At 44.2% G+C, this 20066-nt stretch overlaps 1 long non-coding RNA gene across 1 annotated transcript; it reads left to right on the top strand.

Annotated features, from left to right (window-relative positions):
• The first annotated feature begins 12142 nt into the window (after nucleotides 1–12142).
• On the top strand, nucleotides 12143–18510 carry LOC142861634 (uncharacterized). Its single transcript, XR_012912856.1, has 3 exons — nucleotides 12143–12232; nucleotides 16288–16399; nucleotides 18287–18510. It is a non-coding gene; the product is annotated as an uncharacterized LOC142861634 (long non-coding RNA).
• Nucleotides 18511–20066: the final 1556 nt, after the last annotated feature.

Here is a 20066-nt window from a genome sequence, read left to right as displayed (position 1 = left end):
GGGGTGACAATGTAAAATTTTACTCACCAGACCGTCGACTCTGTGAGCGGCAGAACGAGGGTCTCTGTAGGGTTTCCTTCGGCCGAAGAGCACTCCGTGGCGTCACCCGACAAAAGTCCGTACCTCGAGCCCCACGTTGGGCGCCACTTGTCCCGGCCCGCGGGACCTTCTGTTACTCGCGGGGGCGAGGGGGACCGTGCTTGAAAGAGATGAGCGAGAGAAAGAAACGAGACCAAGCGAATGATTGTCAAGGTCTGCTTTACTTAGATTTTTAGTAGGTTTTATAAGCATACAAGAACAAAGAAGTAGAGGCAAAAAAAATAGAGTGTTGACGATGAGGCTTGGGTCTGGGTTAATCAGCCCCAATCAGCGTCTTATCGGTATCCTGTTTTTGACTGGTTACTCATCTCCAACCTGGCAGGTGGTCGGGAACAATTGCAGTCAGCTCTCCCTGGAGCATCCCGTGGTCAGCACGTCATGGAATGCATTCTTCTCGGAGCTATAGCTGGAATTTTCCAGGGCGAAGTCCGTGTGTAGGACGAGTCATAGGGGAGTTGAGGGTCTTTGAGGGTCCTTGCCTCTAACAATATAGGTAACAAATATTAAATTGTGCCTGTAAGCAAAATTTTGTGGCCAAATGACAAATGCATATCAATGAAAAATGTTAAGGAATAACTTCATAACGATGATATTTCAGTAGCACATGATGTTTGTTATCGTCAATTCAAGATTAAATTTTATAACAAAAAATTTTTTTAATCTCTTTCTTTCTGCTACATGCATACATGCCCAGGCATGCACACATGCACCCACACATGTACATATGCACACCAAGTGCAAGACTGTTCATGCTATGTTGTCCCTGTGAATGCAGCTTAGGTTACCTTATGTTCTTGACTACTTAAAAGTTTTCAGGAAAAAAAAATCAATTATCATTGTACAAATCAATAATCAAGAATGAGCCCTTGCTGTCATTAAAGATCTCTCAAGGCCATTCTGCATTTGAAATGCTGCTTTCCATGAACTCCTTCATGGTAATTAATGGATACAAGTAAAATTGAGTTTTTCATACCCAGCAGAATATTTCTTAGGTGGGCAAAACCTAACCATCTTTTGGTTAACTTGTAATTGTTAAATTCATCCTCAGTTGGTACAAACGGGAGTGTGTTAAAACTTTGAGAAGCTTGGTTGAGCCTCTTTAATTTCACAGTTGTCTATAACACATCTGTGAGACAGGAAAGGTTAAACTAGAACTCTATTTCTCCTAGCCTTGCATTACAAGTTAAATGATAATAAAGTACATTTCTGCTATGTCTGTGGTCTCAAAATTATTCATTGCAAACATTGTCTATCCTTTTCTATTTAATGAATTCCAGAGATTAAGCTTGTATCTTTGTCAATATTGAATTATCATTTATATTATGAAAGGCAGCACAAATACTCTTCATTCTAGTTTAACACAAAATTTCTTTTTTGAAAAAAGTGAAGGCCATTTAATTGAATCTGGGCCAACTAAACCCTTCCTGGGAAAGACAAGTTATTGCTTTAAAATTTTTGGAAAGGAGCTGTAAGTTTTTCTCCTTGATCACGTGAGAAGAGTTAGCAGGATTCATTAGTGTTTAACACCTGTGTCTCAGTCTCCCATAAACCACTGAACGTGAACACTTAAGGCTAATAACACTGACCCAGGCAGATCAACCAATTGCCTTAGGCAGGGGAGCAGGAAGCTGCTCAAGTGCGTTCCTGGCTCCAGAAGTGATGGGCCATCCTGTCAGAAATCCGCAACACCGGAAATACCTGTAACACAGCAGCAAGTAAGTATATTACTGTGAAGATTACAGTTAAAGAAGTGTGACTTTTTTTAACCAAGTGAAAAGTGTAATGGGATAAAATGTTCAGGAATCACTAAAAGCAATAAAACTACAGCAGACTTATTACTTATTTCTGGACCAAAAATGTCTTAAATGGGTAAATGGAGTTAGGTATGTCAATGGAAAAAAGCCAAACTCTGCAAAATAATTTTAAAGAGATTTATTCTGAACCAAATTTGAGGACCATGACCCGGAGCCACTGCCAAGAGGTCTTGGGCAAGTGGACTCGTTGTAGCTGGGCTACAGTTTGGTTTTTATACATTTCAGAGACAGGGGTTCCTGGTAAAGCCATCAATCAATTTGTGGGAGGCATACATTGGTTTGGCCCATAAAGGTGGACCATCTCGAAGGAGGGGGGGGGGTTACAGGTTGTAGGTGGGTTTAAAGATTCTTCGGATTATAATTGGCTAAAGACATGATGAAGCTTTGTCTAAAGGCTTGGAATGTTTTAACATAAACTGTTTACCAGAGATAAGCCACCATTTGTTGCATAAATTGAGGACCTGCAGGTTTGTCTTGCAGACCCTTAGGCCTGTTAATGGGTTACAAAGGAAGTCTCCAATAAGGGAGGGGCATGATAAGGCATGTCTGACCTCCCTCCTCCTGGCAGGCAATTTTGCTTTAGGATATTCCTTTGGCCACGAGGGGCTCCATTCAGTCAGCCAGTGGGGGGGAGGGTGTGTGTGTGTGCGCATTTTAGTTCACTGGTAGAAACCCTGCTCGCATAAATAGCTGCCCAATGTCTACTAATATTGTTAGTGAACAACATATAAGCAATGGTGCAAATCCAGTTGGGTCAGATACAAATGTTTCCAGAATAAGGCCCAAAGCCACTTACAGCCCTAGCTGTCAGGGCAGGCTTGAAGCCTGACTGGAGAACTGCCCACGCAGCTGAAAGTTTGGCAGCCATTGCAATCCAGACGGGAGTTAGGGCTGAGAAAAAGGCACCAACTAATATGCAGTAGGCTCTGATAGGAGGCTCAAGATAGGAGTATAGTCTCTGACTTATTCACTAGCAGCAACGGGTATAGTGACATTAGCAGGATTTGTACCAGTCTTCTTTGAACCAAAAATAACCCAAACTATTATTCTCTGCAGAAGAGATGCCAGAGCACAAAATGATGGAATGACAAAGCTTGTATTTTTTCCTCTGGAATCCAGCTCAATATAATCACTGCTACAACTGCAAGAAAAACAACCGTTACTGGAACCTGCTTTAACACTAAACTGCCAGTTCTTAGCTTCTCCTTTTCAATGAGTGAATCCATCTTGCCTACATTCACTGCAGTGATTAATCTTGATGCCAATGTCATTTCCAAATTCCTTTTGAGAACCAGAAGTGCAGAAACTCAAATGAAAGCTTCTGTTACTTTTTTGAACATTTCTGTATTAAATTCCTACTGCTGCTACAGCAGGTTACCACAGACCTAGTGGCTTAAAACAACACAAATTTGTTATATTACAGTTTTGAGATCAGAAGTTTGTTAGAGGCAAGGACCCTCAAAGACCCTCAACTCCCCTATGACTCGTCCTACGCACGGACTTCGCCCTGGAAAATTCCAGCTATAGCTCCGAGAAGAATGCATTCCATGACGTGCTGACCACGGGATGCTCCAGGGAGTGCTGACTGCAATTGTTCCCGACCACCTGCCAGGTTGGAGATGAGTAACCAGTCAAAAACAGGATACCGATAAGACGCTAATTGGGGCTGATTAACCCAGACCCAAGCCTCATCGTCGCCTCACTCTATTTTTTGTTTCTACTTCCTTGTTTCTGTATGCTTATAAAACCTACTAAGAATCTAAGTAAAGCAGACCTTGACAACCCTTTGCTTGGTCTTGTTCCTTTCTCTCGCTCATCTCTTTCAGGCAAGGTCCCCCTTGACCCCTGCGAGTAACAGAAGGTCCCTTGGGCCGGGACAGAAGTTCTAAAAATCAAGGTGTCAGCAAGGCTACATTCCTTCCGGAGGCTCTAGGGGAAACCATTTCTTTGCCTTTTCCACCTTCCGGAGGCCACCTGCGTTCCTTGGCTCTCGGCTCCTTACTCTGTCTTCACAACTGGCAATGTGGCGTCTTCAAATCTCAATATTTCTCTCTCCTTCACTCTGCCCCCATTCCTTATCTCTGATCTCTGCTTCTGTCCTCACATCACCTCTCCTCGTACTCTGACCCTTCTGCCTCCCTCTTTTAATGCCCTTATGCATCCATTGGATTCACTCAGATAACCCAGGAAAATGTTTCCACCTCCAAGCTCTAAACTAGTCACACCTACGCGGGCCCTTTGCCATGTAACGTGACATATTCATAGTTCTGGGGATTAGGACATGGACATCTTTGAGGGGCATTATTCTGTCTACCACAGTTCCTCCTCTGGTCCCCAAAGATCCATGTCCATCCCACATGTAAAATATATTCACCCCCATCCCAACATTTCCTGAAGTCTGAAACTGTTGCAACTACTCAGTGCTGTGCTATATCCAAAATCATGCCGTCTGAAAGTATTCCAAAGCCAGCTAGCAAAAATAGTGCAAATATTTGCAATATCATAATGCCACTGGATGGATGCCTTCTGTAATTTTTTGGTTGATTTCAAAATGATATCTTCATCACCATCATAGGAATACCTTCCTCTTTAAACATGGCAGTAGTTTCTGAAGCTTGTTGTCCATCACAGTAATTATCATTGCCATAGTCACCATACATTTGGTAACAGCATGATAGCCCCTGATTTTCTTTTGTATGAGAAGACCGCTGTGAGAAATGGATACTTTATGTGTTATTATGATTATTACCAAAAGTCTGTGTTCCATTTGATAGCCTATCCTGCCAAATACTTTTGATTTCATTCCTGTCTTTCTGAGTTTTCTGGTAAATGATTGGACCCACCCTCAGCAGTAAGTTTTAAAATTTATCAGATTAAACTGAATTACATTTTTAAGTCCAATCTGCAAAGCTTCCTCCATGACTTGGACCACCATTGTGTTAGTGATAAATCTTTCTCAATCATTAGTCATTTTGTCATTGCAGCAGACCACAGATTCTTTAGGTCTCAAGCTTCATGAGGAAAGGTAACCGTTGAATCAGAAACACAAAGTTTGCTTTTAAATTAAGATGCTGACTTCTTTGTGTAGAAAAGAATAATGTTTTCACTAATTAAAGATATTTAGTAGGGATAATACAGGGTGGAACTGGGATGTACCTAACTCCAGTGCCTGGTCAACCCCAGGACCTTCCCTTCACTGTGGCCTGTCCTGGTGGAGAGAGGGATGGGGACACTCCATGTAGGGGTGAAAGGACCATTCGATTCATCCTCAAGTATCCGAGCCAGGCCCTGTGGCTCTTTCTTGCTCAGCATCCTCCCATGTCATCATCCATAAATCTACTTTTAATGTTCAGAATGACTGGCATTTATTGTCCATCTTGACAGACATGGTCCACTAATTTAAGCCACATCTCTAGAAGCTGTAGACCTTTATTTTGCTCTTCATCCACAAATTTTCTGAAATGTTTGTGTCTCTTATAGCCTATTGAACTTCTTGCATGAGCCAGTCAATCATTTAGAAACTGACAAATGTGAAGTTTGACTTTTGAAATGTTTTAGACTGTACAGCACAGTTCCTTTCCCCGGCCACCGTGCTGGCATCCCACTGTCCTCACAGTTACCTCAGAGTTACCAATGTCATGGGCCTGTCTGAGGCTCAGGTTATCTGATCTTGCCCCCTTGCACACAACCACCTGACATGAACTGGGGAAACTCTGGTTTGAGTTTAGAAAACTCTCATATGAGAAACAGTCTTGGCTTTCGGAAGAACAGTCAGCAATTCCCCAGAATTTAATATAATAGTCAACAAGATTAATATACCATTATGAGTATGTACCTGGCTAACTGTGATACACTCTTCTGGAAAAAAATAATAGAATCAATATAAAATATTGCTAACGTCTTATATTTGCCAGAACAGTAACACAGGCCAAATATATATTTTTTAAATTATGTACTTGCATCTTTGGCTCTCAGTGCAGAAGGATTGAAAAATTAATCTTTAAAGTAAGATTTTTGTCCCTCCCTTCCACAGTTGCTCCACTGGGAAAGAACTTGAACACCAGGAGCCACCCTAACACTCTGAGACCACATATTTCCCTGTGGACCCGGCTTCTGCTAAAGGAGAAAGTAGCTGGGCAGAGGTCCTTGGGTTTCTGCTTTAGTGATTAAATTAAAGAATGATTTGCAATGAATTTTTATATATAAGTCACAATGACATTAACTGTCAAATTCTGTGCATATGATATTATACCATGAAAGACACCTACAATATTATATAACATATATAAAATACAATGGAGCTACTTTTATTGTCTCCACTTTGCAAATGAAGAAAGGATGCCTTAGACAGGTTAGATATCTAACCTAAGGTCAAGTGATTTGAAGAACTGGAACTTGATCCAAGATCTGCCTCACTCCAAAGCTCTGATCTTAACTACTACACTATGCAGCAACTCTGGGAAAATAGAACAATAAAACTCGGCTTTTAAAAATCAAACGTATCTGGGTTCAAACTAACCTCTATTACTAGCTGAATGCTTTTAACAAAGCTCACTTTCTTCAGTCAAGAGGCTGGGGTACATTTTAAAGGAGATAACCTATATGATAGCACTCAACAGAGCATCTGAGCAAGATTAACTTGGTAATTGTTGACTTCTTTCCACAAAACAATATGGCGCTTTCTCAGGGCAGGTATGAGCGTCACAGCTGGTGACACTGAACCTTCACTGCCCCACATGGCAGCCACTAGCCACACAGGACCACTGAGATTTAAATTAGCTTTGAAGTTAAAAAACAATCTTTGTACAAAATAAATGTTGCATGTCCTGGAGGAATCTGTAAACACCAATAGTGTAAGAGTCAGAACAACACTGGGAAAGAGAAGGCCAGATGGAAAGAGCTCCTGTGGGTGCCAAGGGAGACCTGGGGTGTGTGAGCAAGCACAGCGGGGGACAAGGATTAGTCACTCTGGTCTCGGGAACTTGGGAGGTGCTCATGGTTTCCTGGGCTTTTTCCCAGGAATTTGGCATTGAACTTGATGTTATTCCCAGGGAATTTCCAGCCCCTGACCACGGGGCAGGATGAGGCCACACTGTCCTGAGGCGCAGGCCCAGGGATGTGGGCAGGCAGGACAATGGCGCCTCAGGGCCTCCAGGCCTAGTTCTGTCCGGAGCCACACGTGAGGTGACTCGCTGCAGCGGGGCCCTCTGACGAACAGGCAGGGGCCGCGGTGCTCCCGTGGGGGGACTGGACATGACAGGCATAGTTTGGCAAGAGCACTGCTTTATAAATAAAGACAATTCCAGGCCAAGGAGAACCAGCCCTCTGCTCCAGCGTGAAGTTTGCCATTTCACGGGCACAGTGGGGAAGCCCGCCAAATGCTGACGCGCTGCGTGGGAGAGTGGACCGCGAGCCCGCGTGCGGCGGCGGCGCTCTCAGGGAGCACACGCGCGCGTTCCCGGCCTCCCTTCCACGCCTGCTCGTTCCCCGGGAGGCACGGCCGCGCGCACGCAGTGGGGGTGTGCTGCGCCGCGGGGGCGCCGCGCCCCGCTGGTCCCGACCTCGTCCTCGTCCTCCAGCCGGCCTTTGAGGCCCGGCCCGTGTCCCCGCGGGATCCCGCGCTCGGCCTGGCTCGTGGGTGCTGTTGCTGTTTTCGCGGAGCACACATGAGAAAACAGCTCTCTCCCCACACTCTTTCCGGTCACCCATTTCGGGTGCTGCTGAGATGCTGGCTGAGCCGCGAGCCTCGCGAGGCCTGGGAACTCCTCGCAAGCAAAACGGGCTTCGTTGCCCTCTCTTTGTGCCGCCCGTACAGGGTACAGGCGCACGCCTGCCACGGAACCCTGGCCTGTGCCCGGGTCTCTGCCCTTGTCCACAATTTCTCCCACGACGCTAATACTGTTTATATACCGATGACTCCTGCATGCATGTCTCTTGCCTACATCTCTGCTGTTCTCGGTGTGCGTAACCAACGTGCGCCGTCCACTCCGCGCCCGCCCTCCAGGCCGCTCCCGGGCGAGTCCCAGGCAGGCCTTGCTGACCCCGCCGCACCGCTCCCCACTCGCGTCTCTCCCCGTCTCCCCTGCTGCAGAGTTCAGTAAGTGACATCACTGTCTATCCAAACGCCCAAGCTATAAACCTAACCCTAGGTGTTTATTCCCTAGTAGTATTTTTATTCCATAACCCCCTTTATTTAATTGTTCTGAAACTTAGAGAAATTCTTCTAGGAATAGTGCAGGTTTTTTTTCCATTCTTATTTGCTGTGGTAATGACAGAGACATTGCAATGCAGAGTTAATAGGAAATTAGATTTTTAACTTAAACTTTCTCCTATTGCTGATTATCTATAAGCCTGTTCTTACTGCACTAATAACTAACAAACCTAAGAACCTCCCAAGTTTTAGCACCTTTGGTAGCTATTTAGGTTTATAAATTCTTTCATGTAGGCCCTCAGAGGGAAAATGACCTCTTAATCTTTTGTTACCAAAAGCTCCACAAAACCAGGGGCTTCAAGGGGAAATATTCCTTTTGCAACCACATCCTGTCCCCAGGCTTTCTCTTTGTGCCAGAGATGCTTGTTTGTGTTCATCCTCTGATTCTGAATCACGATTGAGTTTAAATTCCTTCCTGTGCCTCTGGTTGAAGATAGATTATTTTAGATGAGTGTCACACAATAAATAGGTACTACCAAGGAAAAACGACTGTTTATTTTGGTTCTGCAATTATTTTTTATATGCATATAATATACTATGTTATATATATATTATAAAGAGGAGAAATAATCATGGTGGATTTCTAGGGGCTGCAGGAATTTGCTTTTAGACATTTTGGTGTTTGGGTGAGAGGGGATAGATTCTTTGCAGATCATGCCAGTCTTCAGAGGTCAGCAAAGGACAAAGACATAGCTGGTTGCAGGGTGTATTTTAGGCAGGGAATCTTGCCGCAGGCAGTGGCCTGGGGAAAGTGGGCAGGACCAGCATTACAAGAAGGCGGGGCAGCTGCTCACCAGGTGGATGGGAGCCATCAGGAACTGCCTGCTCTTCTTGAAAAAACATAGCCTCTTCCTGCTGGATAATATCGGAAATGCCACAGTTAGGGATGCATTCTTTTATCAGAAGACTTCTTGTCCTCTGTTAAAACACATTACCCCAAGGAAGCTGTTGCAATAGGCCTAAACAGTCATCCTGCAATTGCAGTTAGTTTACTAGATCATTTGGAAGGGTAAATCAGAGGAGAGGAATATTGAGGGGGAAAGTTTCCCACCAGAGTAAAAAGATTTCAGGGCATGGCAAAAGTGGACTGGGAACGGTGGGAGAGGATGTGTGTTAAGTGTTAGAAAGCATCAGGTAGACCAAAGTGCTGGGAGGGAAACAAAATTAAAAAAAAAAATCAATAGGCCTGAGCAGAAGTGTTTCTGCATCCTCAGCTTTTGGGTAGAATCCTCCCTGTCCTCTGGCATCTGGCCTGGAGCTCTCCACTGTTTTATTGATCATAATCCTTGGTTTTAAGTCATTTCCGATCTCACTGAATCTTTCTGACCTTCCTGATTTCCCTGAGATTATGAAAAATAATTTTGTTTTATGGTCTGCCTTCTCTAATTTTATTAACTTTTTGCATATAATTAATTAAATGGGAAAGGTGAAGGTGTGCATATTTGTGAGTGATATATGTGTGTTGGCGTATCTATTTTCTCCATTAACAGAAATTACTTTTTTTCCAGTGTGTATCAAGAAACTGGGAGAGATCAGTTGCTCTACCTTGAGATGGGCAGAGAGAGGGCCTTCCGGGAGAGGGGGCAGCACAGACAGGCATGAAGACGGAAGAATATCGTGCTGGGGCTCTGTGATCTGTCCAATTGCTAATGCATAAAGCAAGAGGTAGAAGTTGTGTATTTACATGGGCAGATCCTTAGATTCTCTCCATATAATTCCAAGAAATCCAGGTGAAAACTATTTTTAATCCCTAGATATTTCTCTATTAACCCCAACTTTCTACTTATTTCTAAAATTAATTTTATTTTATTTTGTTATTCAACAAATACTGCACTCTGCTTAAGTGCCTTTAGGTTTACTCATGGTATTCTTTTCATCTGCTGTGCATTTGTGGGTATGGCATGCTGCACATAAGTGCACTGCACAGGAAAGTCACCCCAGCCTGCTGCCTGGGCATTGATAACCCCATCCGAACTGCTTCAATAGCTCAGAATCTGGCATTTCGAAGACAATAGATCCACATCTTCTTGCTGTGTATATCACCACCTTCAGACCTTGTCTTCATGAAGGGATCTTCTAGGTTATTTCTAACAATTTTCTTGGATTAGAAAAATTTTTTGAGCACACATATGTTTTATCATGCACCACTTAAACAGTTGGCCAAGAAATAGTAAGGAGTATAACCGTTTACATTCCAGATTTGTGCGGTTTCAGATCCACACATATTCTGAGTTTGTTTAGAGTTTCTTCCAAGAGGAAGGAGGCACATATATGCCATAATGAAACTATGTCATTAACATTATTTTCATATTGGTCTTGGCCAAAAACGTGAGAGATATGCAGAATCCAATCTTATGCTTTACTACTTATATCCTTGACTACCAAAATTCTAGCATAAAAATCCAGAGATTATAAATATATAAAGGATATATGAAGTAATCTGAAATTTCACTAGTGAATTTTTAAAAATTGTAATAAACATTTATATTTAGTGAATTACTATTGTGTCTGGAAAAATATTTGTGTCAATTCCAATTCAGCTGGTATCATTACAATGCTATTAATCTGGTTAGTAAAATAGAATCGTTTCTCAGTCTTTTGGCTAAGATCAAGATCTTATCAGTTTAAAAGTAAAAACAAGTTGCTTCGTATGACTGTTTTTCTCTTTAACCTTAAATACTTCAAAGAATATTTCCTAACAACAAGGTTATTCTCTGACATAACCATGCTATAATTATCAAAATCATGAGTGAGTTAACATGGCTATACTACTATTATCTAATCTATAGTCATATTAAAATGTTGCCAATTGTCTAATAATGCCTTTTTTAGCAATTTTTCACAATACAGGATCCAATTTAAGATTACATATTGCTCTTAATTTTCATATCACTTTACTATCCTTGAATTTAGAAAAGTTCTTAAGCTTTTTTTTTGTCAGTATCTCCTATGAATGTAGATGAAAAAACCCTCAACAAAATACTAGAACAGCAAACCTTGCAGCATGCATATAAAAAGGATTACACCAGATGATCAAGTGGGATTTATTGGAATGCAAGATTGGTTCAACATATATAAATTGATCCATGTAATATACCATATTAATAAAATAAAAGGGAGGGCAACATGGCCATCTTGATTAATTCAGGGAAAGCATTTAACAAAATCCAATACTTCTCATAATAAAAACACCCAACATACCAGGAATAGAAGGAACTTCTTCAATCTAATAAAGGGCATTTATAAAATACCCACAGACAACATCATGCTTAATAGTGAAAGACTGAATGTTTTCCTCTTAAGATCAGGAAAATTACAAGGATGTGCACTCTCACCACTTATCTTCAACATTTACTTTAGGTTATGGCTATGGTGATGAGGCAAGAAAATAAAATAAGATATCCAAATTAGAAAGAAAGGAGTTAAACTATCTCTATTTGCATATGACATAATCTCTATATATGAAACCCTAAAGAATTAACGATCTCCCAAAAAAAGAAAGAAAAAAGAAAAGGAAAACATTAGAGTTCATAAATCTAGTGAGGTTGTTTGTTAGAGGCAAGGACCCTCAAAGACCCTCAACTCCCCTATGACTCGTCCTACGCACGGACTTCGCCCTGGAAAATTCCAGCTATAGCTCCGAGAAGAATGCATTCCATGACGTGCTGACCACGGGATGCTCCAGGGTGTGCTGACTGCAATTGTTCCCGACCACCTGCCAGGTTGGAGATGAGTAACCAGTCAAAAACAGGATACTGATAAGACGCTGATTGGGGCTGATTAACCCAGACCCAAGCCTCATCGTCAACACTCTATTTTTTTGCTTCTACTTCCTTGTTTCTGTATGCTTATAAAACCCACTAAGAATCTAAGTAAAGTAGACCTTGACAATCATTCACTTGGTCTCGTTTCTTTCTCTCGCTCATCTCTTTCAGGCAAGATCCCCCTCGCCCCCGCGAGTAACAGAAGGTCCCGCGGGCCGGGACAAGTGGCGCCCAACGTGGGACTCGAGGTACGGACCTTTGTCGGGTGACGCCACAGAGCGCTCTTCGGCCGAAGGAAACCCTACAGAGACCCTCGTTCTGCCGCTCACAGAGTCGACGGTCTGGTGAGTAAAATTTTACATTGTCACCCCATCGAGATGGGCCATTCATTGTCTAAGGAGGCCGTTTTTATTAAGGATCTCAAGGCCTCACTCAGAGAGAGAGGAATTAGAGTTAAGAAAAAAGACTTAGTAAAGTTTTTTGTGTTCATTGATCGTGCTTGTCCTTGGTTTATTACTGGTGGACCTGAGATTCACCCACACAAATGGCAAAAAGTAGATAGAGATTTAAGAAAAAAGACTTAGTAAAGTTTTTTGTGTTCATTAATTGTGCTTGTCCTTGGTTTATTATTGGTGGACCTGAGATTCACCCACATAAATGGCAAAAAGTAGGTAGAGATTTAAAAGATTTACTTCTAAGTCAGGGACCAGATGCTGTCCCTGTATCTGTTTTTTCGTACTAGGGACTAATCAGAGATATTGTTAAAGGGGCAGATTCAGACCCCAATAAAAAGCAGCTGCTCTCTGTAGCAGAATTCTGCCTCCAACCCATGTCACGGTCTGCTTTGTGAGACGACTAGAGAGTCGGCTTCTCCTAATGATCCTGAGAGACCAACATGCCCTTCCCCTTGTCCTATTCAATTTCAGTCGGCCTCGGGGAACAGCCGACAAGAGGATCCCCAACCCCTATACTCCTCCGAGTGACCACAGGGAGCGCAGGAGTGGACTTGTGTGCCTCCTCCGACACAATATTAAAACCTGAAGATGGTGTTCAAATTTTGCCTACTGGCTCATTTGGACCCCCACCGGCTAATATGTTCTTTTTTATTCTGGGCCGAGCCTCCTCTACTCTTGCAGGGCTCATAGTCCACCCTTCCATAGTAGATAGTGACTTTACCGGAGAGATTAACATCTTAGCCAGCGCGCTTACCGACCCTGTGTGTGTCTCTAAGGGACAGCGTTTAGCTCAGGCATTGCCCTTGCCCCTTAATACATCCTTCCCAGCCATCACCTCTAACCGAGGTGCTTCCTGCCCTGGCTCTTCTGATCTTTATTGGGTCCAAGCTATCACCAAAAAACAACCCACCCTGCGGTTAAAGTTAGATGGTAAACTTTTTGAAGGCCTTCTTGATTCTGGCGCCGATTCCACAGTTATTGCCCAGGACGCCTGGCCTCGATCATGGCCACTGCAGCCTTCCCTTACCCACTTACAGGGTATAGGACACTCTAATAATACTCTCCAGAGCTCAAAAATTTTAACATGGGAAGACCCTGAGGGAAACAAAGGCACCACCCAACCCTTTGTAGTCCCAAACCTGCCTGTTAACTTATGGGGGCGTGATATCCTTGCATAAATGAATGTCATTATGTGCAGCCCCAATGAAGTTGTAGCCAGCCAAATGCTTAAACAGGGATTCCTCCCAGGACAGGGCTTAGGCAAGGAGGGTCAGGGACTAAGAGCACCCCTGACCACCCCCCCTAAGTCAGACAGATCAGGACTAGGGTTCAAAGAACATTTTTTGTAAGGGCCATTGATCCCCCTGCACTTCAGGCAGATAAAATCACTTGGAAGAGTGACTCACCTGTCTGGATCGATCAGTGGCCCCTCCCATCTAACAAGCTAGCCGCAGCTACAGCGTTGGTGCAGGAACAATTAGCTGCCGGAAACATAGAGCCCTCTACTTCACCATGGAACACCCCCATTTTTGTCATTCAAAAAAGGACTGGCAAGTGGCGGCTGCTACAAGACTTGCGGGCTGTTAATCAAACAATGGTTCCCATGGGGGCACTCCAGCCTGGTTTACCTTCACCCGTAGCTATCCCCAGAGGCTACTATAAGATAGTCATTGACCTGAAAGACTGCTTTTTCTCTATACCATTGCACCCAGATGACTGTAAGCGCTTCGCCTTCAGTCTTCCGGTAGTAAATTGTATAGGACCCTCCCCGCGTTTCCAGTGGCGGGTATTGCCTCAAGGCATGGCCAACAGCCCTACCCTTTGCCAAAAATATGTAGCTCAGACAATTGATTCTTTTAGAATTCAACATCCTCAAATATATATAATTCATTATATGGATGACATTCTTTTTGCCGGAGCCGACGAGGCAACTTTACATCAAGTTACTATGCAGGTTGTCTCGGCCTTACAAGCTCGAGGCCTCCGCTTGTCCCCCAAAAAGATTCAGGTCTGTCCCCCTCACCTGTTCCTAGGCTTTGAATTATTCCCCAATAAGGTCCTCTCCCAAAAAGTACAGATCAGAAAAGACTCTCTTCAATGCCTTAATGATTTTCAGCGTCTTCTAGGTGACATTAATTGGCTTCGCCCATGTTTAAAACTCACCACAGGACAGTTAAAACCCCTATTTGACATCCTGCAGGGAGATACTGACCCAACCTCTCCCCGCTCCCTAACTAAAGAAGGGCAGCAAGCGCTTAATTTGGTCGAGCGAGCCATAAATGCCCAGGCCATTGGCTACTTCTCCCCAGATTCCCCCTTGTACTTCATTGTCCTCCCCACCCCCTTTTCACCCACAGGACTCTTTTGGCAGGGCAAGCCTCTTTTTTGGGTTCACCTATCGGCTTCCTCCCCTAAAGTCCTTCCCACCTACCCTTACTTAGAGGCTAAGATTATTCGCTTGGGGCGAAAAAACTCCCTTAAGCTCTTTGGAAAGGATCCAGATATCATAATACTCCCTTACAATGCTTCTCCAATTCAGTGGCTAATACAGAATGATGATGACTGGGCAGTTAACTGTACATCTTTCCAGGGTAAACTAGATAATCATTACCCCCCTGAGAAATTAATTCAGTTCCTCTATCGGACACCTGTAATATTTCCAAAAAAAACAAGAGTCTCCCCCATTCCAGGAGCCGTCTTAGTCTTTACGGATGGCTCCTCCTCAGGCACCGCGGCCTATAGCATTAATGGCCAGGTCCGCAGTTTTCCCACTAGATTCTCCTCTGCTCAACTGGTTGAGTTAGCAGCCTTAGTCGCAGTCTTCAAATACGTAGATCAGTCACCATTTAACTTGTATACTGATAGTTCTTATGTTGCTCATGCTGTCGCCACTCATATTCGGCCCTCCAACAATACCACTCAAATTTTCCAGCAACTACAAGGACTCATTCACTCCCGTTCCGCGCCCTTTTTTATAGGCCATATTCGCGCCCACACTGGCCTTCCTGGGCCTCTAGTCGCTGGAAATAATCTTGTTGATCAGGCGACTCGCGTTGCAGGCGCTGTTCACAATGTCACTGTTAATCCTGTCTGCGCTGCACGCCAGGCTCATGATTTACACTATCTCAATGCTCATACCCTCAGGCTTAAATTCTCCATTACTAGAGAACAGGCCAGAGAAATCGTCCGCCAATGCAGGGCTTGTTTTACCCTTCTCCCTGAGCCACACCTAGGAGTCAACCCTCGCGGCCTGATCCCTGGGGAGCTCTGGCAGATAGATGTCACTCATTACCCCCCTTTCGGAAAGCTTAAATATGTACATGTCTCTATATATACTTGCAGTGGATTTATCTTTGCTTCCCTACAAACAGGCGAGGCCACTCGCCACGTTATCAGCCATATTATAGCCTGTCTCACCTCCCTCCCTCAGCCTAAAGTTATTAAGACTGACAATGGCCCGGGATATATCAGCTCCAATTTCAAAAGTTTTTGTGCTCAGTTAGGCATTAAACATGTTACAGGCATTCCTTACAACCCTCAGGGCCAAGGTATTGTAGAGAGAGCTCATCAGACGTTAAAAAATACGCTCTCCAAACTACAATCAGGAGGAGGAATTTTGTACCCTTTAACAGGTAATTCCAAAACCCTGCTTAATCATGCCCTGTTCATTTTAAACTTTCTCACCTTTGACACTGCCGGCAAAACAGCTGCCGACCGCCTTTGGCACCCATCCACCACAGATACTTATGCACAGGCCTTATGGAAGGAGCCGCTTACAGGCAAATGGCTGGGGCCTGACCCTGTCCTCATATGGGGAAAAGGACATGTCTGCATCTACGATATCCAGGCAGGAAACGCCAGATGGCTACCAGAGAGAGCGATTAAGTTATATAACCCACCCAGGGAATCCCCTGAGAAGAATTCTTAATTCTGTTCTCTTCCAGAAATACAATGACTCCCCGAGAAAAGGCGCTGCCTCTCCTATGCCTGATTCTAGTCGTGATCAAGAGCACCATCGCAACCAACATCCATCAGATCTACAACTATACATGGCAGGTAATTAATGAGGCAGGAGACATTGTTAATTCCTCCTCACGTCTCTCCGCCATTATACCATGGGATCCATTAGAAATTGACCTATGCGTATTAGCTCTTGGGGCTAAAGACCCTGCGTGGGGCCTTCCTGCGCTTTTAGTCCCTCAGTCAGCTCCTCCGACAGCTGACTCCTCCCCAGGCCTTTGTTCCTCGGGAGCCTGACGCTCCGCAACAAGGTATATAGACTTTTATGTTTGCCCAGGGGCCCATCGGCCTCGCACCAACAACTACCAGTGTGGCTACGCCTCTGACTTCTTCTGTGCCTCCTGGGGCTGTGAGACCACTGGTGATGCCTACTGGAATCCCTCCTCTTCCTGGGATTATATCACCGTCAAAAAGCAGTTTCCCCGTCGAGCTCCTTCATCCTCTTACGCCTCACAACCCCCCACTGACCCTCAGTGTAAAAACCAGTGGTGCAACCCCCTGTTGATTTCATTCACCAAAGCTGGAAAAAAGGTTTCCTGGGATCAGTCCAGGGGATTTGAGTGGGGACTTAGACTTTACACATCTAGAAAAAACATTGGTCTCACATTTAAAATCAAGTTAATTAAAAGCCTCCCCAGAGGTCCTACGGTCGGAATAGGTCCTAACCATGACCTACACCCACCTCGACCTCATGGTCCCTCCAGGGGCCTACCCTCCTCCCCAACTGTGTCCCCTCCTCTGCTCAGCACCTCCCTATACCAACCTACCCTGCCCGAGGGGCCCCCCTCCTCTGCAGAACTAATTCTCTCCTTAGTCAACGCCTCTGTCAGGACCATCCGAGAGGCCAACAATTCAGAATATCAGGAGTGTTGGGTATGCTACTCCCCCCGGCCTCCCTTTTATGAAGGCGTCGCTACATTTGGTCAGCCATTATTTACTAATGACACCAGCAAACTCAGATGGGGCCTAGAGACCCATGATGGCCTAACACTCAGCCAAGTCACAGGCCTAGGCCTTTGCCTTCTTAGCCCAAGAATGCTCCCTCCCGCACCCTTAGAGAAAATATGCAATCAGTCAATTACTGTCAACTCCACTTTTCAGTATATTCAGGCATCTAACACCTCTTATTTTGCTTGTTCCTCCGGCCTTACCCCGTATGTAGTCTCTGCAACGTTTCTTGAGCATAGAGAATATTGTGTGTTAGTCATGCTCTTTCCCAGACTCACTGTACATCCTGCTAATGAGTTACTTCAGTTTGGGAGCGCGGCACCACAATGCCCCAGGTAAAGAGAGAGCCCATCACGGCCATAACACTCGCAGTTGTTCTAGGCCTTGGTGCCACAGGGGCTGGAACAGGCATAGCCTCTCTAGTCACCTCCAATCAACAATACCTACAGCTCTCTGTAGCCATCGATAATGACCTGCGAGAGCTACAGCAAGGTCTAAAATATCTTAAAGAGTCCCTCGCTTCACTCTCTGAGGTAGTGTTACAAAATAGAAGAGGCTTAGATTTAGTGTTTCTCCAAGAGAGAGGTTTGTGCGCAGCACTCAAAGAAGAATGCTGCTTCTACGCAGACAAAACAGGCCTGGTAGAAGATAGCATTCAGAGAGTTAGACAAAGCCTTGAAAATAGAAAGAAACAGAGGGAACAAAGTGAGGCATGGTATCAAAATTGGTTTTCTACATCCCCCTGGCTATCCACATTGCTTCCCAGTGTCTTAGGGCCGCTTGTAGGCTTTCTGTTGCTCCTCACCTTTGGGCCTTGGGCATTCAAAAAACTAACCAACTTTGTCAAGTCACAGGTAGACGCGGCCACACAAAAATCGGTCTCCGTGTTTTACCAATGGCTAGAACAAAGAGGCTCCAGAGAAGACCTCCATACAGAGTCTCCCCATTCAGCCACAGAGGGTCTAAATTTCTCAGACCTTGCCTCAGACATGGAACGCAGTTGGTTCCAAAGGCTGTGGAGACGCCCATGACGGGATTATCGCGATGCCGTGTACCAGGTGCACACCCCGCCAGCTGTGAGGTAACTCCATGACGGGAATATTGTAGGTCCATGCCTGGGGGCACACTTCATAATCAGAAGTGCCGGAGCTGGATGCCACCTACATAGCCTAAGACAGAGGCCTCACCTTCACATTAATCACCAGATCTTATATTTGGGGTGCTGGTCGTGGAAGCACATCACGTAGCCTAAGACAGGCTCTCCACCAACTTATATAAACCTCCCTCATATTAATAAGGAGAGGGGGAGATGTTAGAGGCAAGGACCCTCAAAGACCCTCAACTCCCCTATGACTCGTCCTACACACGGACTTCGCCCTGGAAAATTCCAGCTATAGCTCCGAGAAGAATGCAGTCCATGACGTGCTGACCACGGGATGCTCCAGGGAGTGCTGACTGCAATTGTTCCCGACCACCTGCCAGGTTGGAGATGAGTAACCAGTCAAAAACAGGATACTGATAAGACGCTGATTGGGGCTAATTAACCCAGACCCAAGCCTCATCGTCAACACTCTATTTTTTTGCTTCTACTTCCTTGTTTCTGTATGCTTATAAAACCTACTAAGAATCTAAGTAAAGCAGACCTTGACAATCATTTGCTTGGTCTCGTTTCTTTCTCTCGCTCATCTCTTTCAGGCACGGTCCCCCTCGCCCCCGGGAGTAACAGAAGGTCCCGCGGGTCGGGACAGTTGTTGGATACAAGATTAACACAAAATCAATTGTATTTCTATATACTAGAAGTAAATAATAAAAAATAAAGTTTAAAAAATTCCATTTTTAAGAGCATCAAAAAGAATAAAGCTGGGCATGGTGGTACCCACATACAGTCTCAGCTACTCTGGTGGCTGGGACAAGAGAATTGCTTGAGTCCAGGACTTCTAGACTGTAGTGCACACCATGAATTTGTCTGTGAATAGCCATTGCACTTCAGCCTGGATAACATGGGGGACCTTGTTTCTTAAAAAATAAATAAATAAATAAAAATAGTAGGAATAAATTTAATCATAATTTAATAATTTAAGACTTATCATTGAAAAGTACAGAATATTGTTAAAAGAAATTAAAGAGGAATTAAATCAATGGAAAGACATCTTGTGTTCATGGATTGGAACATTTAATATTGTTAAGATAGTATTGCTACCCAAATTGATTTCATTCATGACATATTCAATGGAATCCCTCTCATAATTGCAGCTGGATTTTTTGGGGTAATAATTGAGAAGCTGATCCTAAAATTTGTATTGAATCTTAAGGGACCCACTATAGCCAAAACATTCTTGAAAAAGAAGAGCAAAATTTGAGCATTCACACTTCCCAATTTCAAAATCTACTACCAAGTTACAGTAATTAAAATAGTGTGGTACTAGTATAAAGGTAGACATACAGATTATGGACACAATTGAGAGTCCAGAAATAGACCTCATATTTATGGTCAATTGATTTTTGAAAAGAATACCAAGGTCATGGCCGGGTACAGTGGCTCACGCCTGTAACCCTAGCACTCTGGGAGGCCAAGGCGGGAGGATTGCTTGAGGTCAAGAGTTCGAAACCAGCCTGAGCAAGAGCGAGACTCCGTCTCTACTATAAAATAAAAAGAAATTAATTGGCCAAATAATATATATAGAAAAAATTAGCCAGGCATGGTGGCACATGCCTGTAGTCCCAGCTACTAGGGAGGCTGAGGCAGAAGGATCGC

The sequence above is a fragment of the Microcebus murinus genome, chromosome 17 (genome assembly GCF_040939455.1).
Source record: "Microcebus murinus isolate Inina chromosome 17, M.murinus_Inina_mat1.0, whole genome shotgun sequence".
NCBI lineage: Eukaryota > Metazoa > Chordata > Mammalia > Primates > Cheirogaleidae > Microcebus > Microcebus murinus.
This window is presented reverse-complemented; position numbering and strand designations above follow the sequence as displayed.